Source organism: Podarcis raffonei, chromosome 1, assembly GCF_027172205.1.
Source record: "Podarcis raffonei isolate rPodRaf1 chromosome 1, rPodRaf1.pri, whole genome shotgun sequence".
Taxonomy (NCBI): domain Eukaryota; kingdom Metazoa; phylum Chordata; class Lepidosauria; order Squamata; family Lacertidae; genus Podarcis; species Podarcis raffonei.
The window spans coordinates 41624302-41632348 of NC_070602.1; the positions used below are offsets into that span (position 1 = coordinate 41624302).

Consider the following 8047-nt stretch of genomic DNA (forward strand, 5'->3'; position numbering starts at 1 on the left):
CCAGACACATTATAACTTTCCAGCCATGCTTCAGGCAACTAACAAAGATTTAAACAGTAGGTTGACCAGTTCATGAAGGCCATTAGGATGCTAGAGAAGGCCTCTTTATTTGATATATACAGCCTCAAGCCTTTGAAATGGCAAAGACTCTCCTCCCTGAAAGAGAGGGGAGTGGTTGTGGGCGGGAGCCCGAGCACCGCCCAGCAGGGGGCGTTGCCCCCTGCCTCCAGCTCACCTGGCTGGCGCTCACGCCCCCCTGATGGCCACCCAACCAGGTGCCGTGGAGGGGGCGTGTTCAGCAGCCTTTTGCTGCAGTGCCAGCCTCTCCCTGGCCTCATTCCTCATCGTCGTCCCATCGCGAGTCAGCTCAGGAGCCTCAGCTGCTGGACCACGTGGAGCTATCTCGGAAGAGGCTTGCCGGCAGGGAAGTTTACCTTTCTTTTATTCCTTTCTCCCCCGGGGGTGAGCGCTGCTTAATTTGGCTTTATTGCGCTGCAATCATCAGAATTGGGTACCTTGGCTGAATTTTACTTGATTGGGGTGCCTGGGGTGACTGCATAGCCGTTCGACGTTAGTTTCGCTGGTGCGTTGCTGTTTGTGTGTGTGTTTATTGCTCACGTGGTCAGCAGAGGTTCTTTAGAATTTCCTCAGCCCTACCAAGCGTGTTGCTGTGTGGGAGTATTGTGACTGCTTTAAACAGCTGATTTTGAGCAGTCTCCGTTGCTCCCTCTGTTTGTGGACTTTTTATTTGCCTGCCTCCTTTGTTTCTTCCCCTCTCTCCACGTGTTTAACTGCTCTTTAAGCTAGAGAAGGCCTCTTTATTTGATATATACAGCCTCAAGCCTTTGAAATGGCAACAAATTGTTATCAATTGAATTTATTATTGCTGCATTTTTACTCCCAAAGAGAAACACACACAGGCTTTTCCGCCTCAGATGAAAAAAAGAGTATTATGCTAACCTTGGATATTATTCTCTGTGACTGGGGTGGTGATGGTGTTAGGGCCACCATTTGATACTCTGCCTCAGACAGCAAAATGTCTTGGGCCCTCCCCGAGTTGTGCTGCAAGGGAGGCCACACAGTTAATTGCTCATTTCAGAAGAAATGGATGTGTTTATGCAGCCCTTGAAAGAGCTGATGGCCAAAAACTTCAGAGGTTTGAATTTATCCAACACCTGCTGTTTTTAGAACTGTGTGATGTAGCTACTCTAGAGGTTCCTGGGGCTACTGAAGAGGTTTGCTAATTTGGTGACATCTCTGGTGGCCTCAAAGATCTATTTACTTAGGACAAATGACTCCTGTGTTGTGTGCCTGTTTCTGTTCAGTTCATGTTCATCATAAGCCATGTCCATTAGTGTGTCACTTGAGCTCTTTTCAGACATAAAGAAGCCCTGATTTGGTTTAGAAAAATAAAGAAAAGTGAAACAAAAATACATCAGAGGACTTAGATGGATTCTGTTCCGGCATGTGCACCGATCAGCAAGTTTGTCTCATGCAAGAGATGTATAGGTAATACTTAAAAGTAAAATGATATAAATGAGATTAAACACGCGTGAGTAAAGTATATGCTACTAGTTTGTTTTCTAAAAGGTCCTCACATTCAGACTCACTTTGAACATTCAGAAATGTCCAGGGGGCAGGGGAGTGACTGGTGCTTCCTGTTCTCATCTCCTTGTAATATCTGAAACAGAACTCTTCCATTTCCCGCTATGGTAAGACATTCTGGCGGCCAAGGCAAAGGCAGCACATCTGCAGAAAGAGATGCAAAAGTCTCTTTTCAGACATTTTTTTGGGGGGACACAACCAGGAAGCATGAGACACTTAGATTTCCCGCCCTGTGCCTACTCACCTAAACATGCAAAGCAAGACAGACTTCCAGTTATGAAGCACTGAGTATCCAACTTTCAAGAATGTGTTCTCACATTTTAGTCTTCATAAATATGTTGATTCTTAAGTGAGTCAGTACCGAATTGTATTGCATAAGTGGCCCAAATTCTATGGTTGGGAAGCCAAAGGCCTTGGCTCAGTGGCAGAGTGCATGGTTTGCATGCATAAGGTCCTGGATTCAGTCCAAGCTTGTCCAGATGAAAGGATCTAAGATTGTGAGGGTTCATTCCCTAAAAACTCCATGTAGAAATGGGCAATACTGCGTCTGAATCCTTGGAGAGCTGCCAGGCAGACAGCTCTAAATGAAACACCCACTATTAGCGCCCCAAACATTTAACTAAATCCACAGGATTCCTTGAGAGTATACAGGTACTTGTTATTCAGGCTATCAGCTGGGCACTGCTTTTTAATAGTACTATATGTTTTAAATAAGAGTGTTCTGATGGGCATTGGATAAATTATCCTTTCTTCCAACCTATATACCTCTCTCTCTCTCTGGCTGACTCTCCCTCCTGGGCTTCCAAATGGTACTGGGCATGTAGCCAAAAATGAGACCATAATATGGTTGGTTCTTTCCCAATTCTCCTGGTGGTCTCTTCATAGAGTTGGAAGGGATCCCCCAAAAGTCACATAGTCCAACCCCTTGCCATTCAGGAATCACAGCTAAAGAATCCCTGGCACATGACTATCCAACCCATTTAGAAACCTCCCATGAAGGAGAGCCCACCCGCTTCTGAGACAGTCTGTTCCACTGTCAAACAACTCTTATATTAATAAATTATTAATATGAATTTGGGGGTTTTCTGATCTGTTTGCTGAAGTGCATTTAATGGTAGGCATTCTTAGACGTGGCTCTTTTCACCGGTCCCTCTCCCTGTTCACCATGCATTTCTTCCTCCATAGAGACAGGGGGCGCTAGATAGAAAGGAGGGAAGCGTACATAGACCTCCTCTACATGTGTCACATGCAGTGGAGTAAGAGAAGAAACTGGGCTTTGTATGAGCCCCATGAGGGTTCCTTCACATGCAGGTGTGTGGACCCCCAGCAAGATGAATCATCTCCCTGCTATTTAAAAGTACATTTCCAAGCATTAGAATTAGGTCAGTTGCCAGCATTTCACAGAACTCACATGACAAACGTTGATTTACAACTCACAAGTTTCTGTTTTGCAAAGGATGAAGTGGTTCCTCTGGGGAAATGGCTTTGCGCTGGACAGTATGCCAGATCAACCCCTCTTACCCACTACACAAACAGAAAGCGCTTCTGATAGCTATGAGCCTAAATTTTCTACCCACTGGGAGCCTTCATTTGCCTCCTGGAGTGCTGCTGTAAAAGGTTCCCAGCTTAGATGGAGGGGTTGAAGGAGAATGGAGGGCTTAAGATCCGGTTTGGATCTTGAGCCTTGCACTTTGCCAAGAGAGCAGGGGGCACGCTATACATTGCCTCATTTTAAAGTACACCGCTGCGCTAAAAGAGGTGACCTGTAGTCTACAACATCCCCCCTCCCTTTGGCAAGGCACAAGAAAAGGGGAGGGTTGCAGATCACATGGCACATAACCTCTTTTAAAGTGGCAACGGCCCTTGCCAGACCACTAACTTGGTTTTGCTTGCCAGACCACAGACATTCAGTTCCATTCTACGCTGATCTATTGCAAACCCCAGGATTCCTCATTTAACTCGTTGCAAATATAACTACACTCCGTTGCATTAATTCTCCAGCCCTGTGTCAATTTCAGGGAAGCAGATGTGTTTCAAAAGGCACTGATGCTCTGCAATCTTTTGATCATTTGGGGACAGTTAAAATGGGGAGATGTTTGTTAAACCTAAAAATAGGCTTTCCCTCCCCCTCCTCTTTTTACAACATGCCAGCAAACTACTTATGAGTGACCTTTTGTAATTCATAATTCTCTTTTTGGTGAGTTTAGTCAGATCCCTTTTTTGTGTTCAAAGAAGAGAGCTATATGTGAGGAGTTCTGCTAAAGAAATCATGCCTGTTTTTCTGGCACTACAGTACCGTAGGGAACAAGATATTGTTCCCTGTGCCTTTCAGTAGCTGAATTACAGAGGTGCGAGGGGTGAGGTGTCCCCTAACCTTTTTTGATCCCTTCCTTGGCTACTATTTTAGAAGACTGCAGAGGGATGTATGTAGGGATGAAGGAGTTGCAGAGTTGATTAGCAGTCACTTTACTCCCATAATTTTGTGCAGCTCCCTCTGGCTCCCTCCTCCGGGTACGGCAAGTCAAGAAAGTGGTTTTGAAAGTAGATGTATGTTTGTATCTCACAAAACCAGCCCACCAATGAGGTATGGGGGAGGCATCTCAGGCCACAGAAGTGCAAGAGGCAGCACCCTGCCCACCCCACTGCTTCCGCTGAAATGCCCCTCTCTCGCCAACTCTTGTACAGTCAAAGTAATTTGCCCTGTCTATTTGTCTGAAATATACTCAGAGTCGCGAAGTGATTTCATGCTCTTTATTCAGCTCATAGTGGTGAGGAGGAATGAATGAATGTCCCCTCAAAGTATCTGCTTTATATACATTATTTACACAATGGGCTGCACATGATTGGCTAATTCCGGAATTCTACTGTAAGCCAATCAGGTTGTGGATTCACTTCTATCTGGAGCATGATTGGGTAGTTCCTGCCAACCAATCATACTGCTGCATTGTTCTAGGACCAATCAGACTGCTGCATTCTGAATCCTATTGTTCTAGGACCAATCAGACTGCTGCCTTTTGGATCCTATTGTTCTAGGACCAATCAGACTGCTGCAGTTTGGATCCTATTCAACTCAGTACATAACACCCCTCCCCTCTAAGTTCCAGTCCTGCCCGGGAGGTCGCATTCATAGTCCTCGAGGTACGCTGGCGGCCTACGTGTGCGTTGCGGCCTGGGGTGTTCCCTGGTCCGGGGTTCAGGTTCTGGCTCGTGTTCCAAGGATGCTGGCTGTGATGGGGCTATTTGGTCTGGCGCAACCGGCTCGCTCAGTCGTGGTTCTGGTTCCGGTGTCCTTTCGGCCTCACAGGTCCTCTCTGTATTTACTGATTCTGCCTCTCCTGCTGGCCCCTCGTGCTCTATGGGCCTCACTGCCCCTCTGTTCCCTTGGGACTCCTCTGACCTTTCCTCCTCCTGGTTTTCTCCCGGGAATCGTCGCCGTATCTGGTCGCAGTGGCGGCGCCAGCATTGCCCCCCATCTGTTAGCACCTCGTACGACACGGGGCCAGTGACCCTGGTGACTGTGGCGGGTACCCATGCTGGGCCTGCCCCAAAATTCTTTGCGTACACTGGGTCCTGGGCCTCGAAGGTCCGGGGGTTCCTGCCTTCCCCCACCACTACCTCATCCTGAGCTCTATCGGGGTGAATGCGGTCCAATCTGATTGCAAGGCGCCGACCCATTAGTAGTTCAGCGGGGCTCCGGCCAGTTGTTGAGCTGGGGGTGCTGTGCTGTGCTAGAAGGAATGTGGCAAGGCGGCACTCCCAATCCCCTTGCATCATGCGGCGAAGGGTGTCCTTGGTGGTCCGCACCATGCGTTCTGCTTGGCCATTGGTGGCAGGATGGAATGGCGCCGAACGGATGTGGCGGATGGCGTTCTGCGCTGTGAAGGTTTGGAATTCTCCTGACGTAAATGCAGTCCCGTTGTCTGAGACGAGAGTGTCAGGGAGCCCGTGGGTTGCAAACAGCCTGCGTAGTACCCGGATGGCTGCGGACGTAGAAGTGGACGGTACCAGTGCGACTTCCAGCCATTTGGTGTAGGAGTCCACCACTATGAAGAATGTTTTCCCCTGAAAGGGGCCAGCGAAGTCCACATGCAGGCGTGACCATGGTGCTCGGGCGGACTCCCAGGACTGGACTGGGGCCCTTGGGGGATCTGGGTGGGATTCTTGGCAGGCCTGGCAGTGTTTGACCCAGGCCTCTATCTCTCCGTCGATCCCCGGCCACCACACATAACTCCTGGCAAGGGCCTTCATTCTTACTACCCCTGGGTGTGTCTCGTGTAGGGCTGTGAGGACCCTTTTGCGGAGGGGCTGGGGAACAACGACCCTGCTTCCCCATAACAGGCACCCCTTGTGGGCCGACAGTTCATGTTTGCGGGTTGTGTAGCCGGCGAATTCTGGCCCGGGGCTGCTGCTGGGCCATCCCCTCCACACCCAGTCCAGGACCCGGGAGATGACCCTATCTTTCTTGGAATGGTGTGCAACTTCTTGTGCCTGGATGGGGCGGTCGGGAAGCAGCTCCAGGCTCATAACCTCTTGTGCAGGTGCTGGGTCGGGGCCTGTTTCCGGTAGTGGTAGCCTGCTGAGGGCATCCGCATGGCCCATCGCCTTCCCCGGACGGTGAATCAGTGCATACTGGTAGCTGGCAAGGAAAATTGACCACCTGAGGACGCGAGGAGACAGCACTTGGGGGGTCTGCTTTTCAGGGGCAAATAAGCCAAGCAACGGCTTGTGGTCAGTCACCACGGTGAAGGGCCGCCCGTACAAGAAATCATGGAATTTTTTTACTCCCTTCACGATTGCCAGACCCTCCTTGTCGATTTGCGAGTAGTTCCGCTCGGTTGCGTTGAGTGTCTGGGAAAAGTATGCCACCGGTACCTCTCTTCCATCCGGGAGTTGGTGTCCCAGGACAGCGCCAATTCCATAGGGCGAGGCATCGCATGCTAGCACCACCGGCAGCCTCTCGTCGAAGTGTGCCAAGACCGAGTTTGAGACAAGCAAGTCCTTGACTGCCTGGAATGCGGCCTCCTGGTGCTGCCCCCACACCCAAGGGGCCCGCTTGTCCAGGAGTCTGTGTAGGGGCTCTGCTACCGCCGCCTTGTGGGGAAGGAAGGAATGGTAAAAGTTCAATAGTCCCAAGAAGGCCTGAAGTTCAGTCTTGTTCTTGGGCGCTGGGGCATCACAAATGGCCCGTACCTTGTCCCCAGTCGGGTGGGTGGACCCCTTCTGCGTCCACCATAAATCCCAGAAAGTCCACCTGAGGCACTCCTAGTAGACATTTTTCCCGCTTCACCTTGAGACCCGCCGTCTGGAAACGGTGCAGAACGGTGCGGAGGCGGTCCTCAAACTCCTCTGGTGTGGGCCCGGCAATCAACACATCATCGAAGAAGGGGGTGACGCCAGGAATCCCTTTAAGTAGAGAGTCCATTAGATTCTGGAATATGCCTGGTGCCACGCTGACACCGAATTGCAGCCGCTTTACCCTGAATGCTCCTCTGTGCGTCACAATCGTCTGTGCCTCTGCTGTGGCCTCATCTACTGGCAGCTGTTGATATGCTTGGGCCAAGTCCAGCTTGCCAAAAATTTTCGACCCAGCCAGGGTGGCAAGAACATGGCTGACCACTGGCACTGGGTATGCATGGGCCGTGAGGGCCTTGTTTATGGTACATTTGTAGTCTGCGCAGATGCGGACTGAACCATTAGGCTTGACGGGCGTGACGATTGGGGTTTCCCAGGGGGCATTAGGCACCGGCTCCAGCACTCCTTGCTCCACGAGCCGGTCCAATTCCTCGTCTATACGGGGTTTCAGGGCGAACGGGACCCGGCGGGCCTTGAGCCTGACCGGTCGTACTGCGGGGTCAAGCTGTAGAGCAATGGGGGGGCCCGTATACTGTCCCAATTTCCCATCGAAAACCCCCGGAAATTCCTTGCATATGGCGTCCACGTCCACTTGTAAGCTAGTGTGGTTCACCCCGGTGACGGCTAGCCCCAGTGGTCCAAACCATGCCAATCCCAGTAAGCTAATGTAGGGGCCCTTGACCACAAGCAAGTCCAGTTGCCGCGTCCGCCCTCGGTATTGCACCCTGAAGGTCCCCACCCCCATCGTGGGGACCTTACGTTTTTGGAAGTCCCGGAGGGTGAATGGGGCCGGCCTGAGTTTGGGACCCCCAGTAGGACACAGTTTCCTTAAGGTCCTTGCCAAGATTATGGATAGAGTTGAACCCGTGTCAAGCTCCATGCGGCATGGGGCCCCCTCTATCTGTACGTCAACATAAATTTTCTCTACGTTGGGGTGGGGCAACTGGTATACCTGGAAGTCCGTGAGCTCTGTCGAGTTGCCTTGGTGCGTTGGGCCCCGGGACCTGGGGCTCTTGGATTGGTCATCAGATGCCTGGCGTCGGGTGGGCCGAGCCCGACACACCCGGGCGATGTGTCCCAATTTTCTGCA

At 51.0% G+C, this 8047-nt stretch overlaps 1 pseudogene; it reads right to left on the reverse strand.

The window, feature by feature from the left end:
* Window positions 1-1664: 1664 nt before the first annotated feature.
* On the reverse strand, window positions 1665-7820 carry LOC128402583 (uncharacterized protein K02A2.6-like; annotated as a pseudogene).
* Between the last annotated feature and the right edge of the window lie 227 nt (window positions 7821-8047).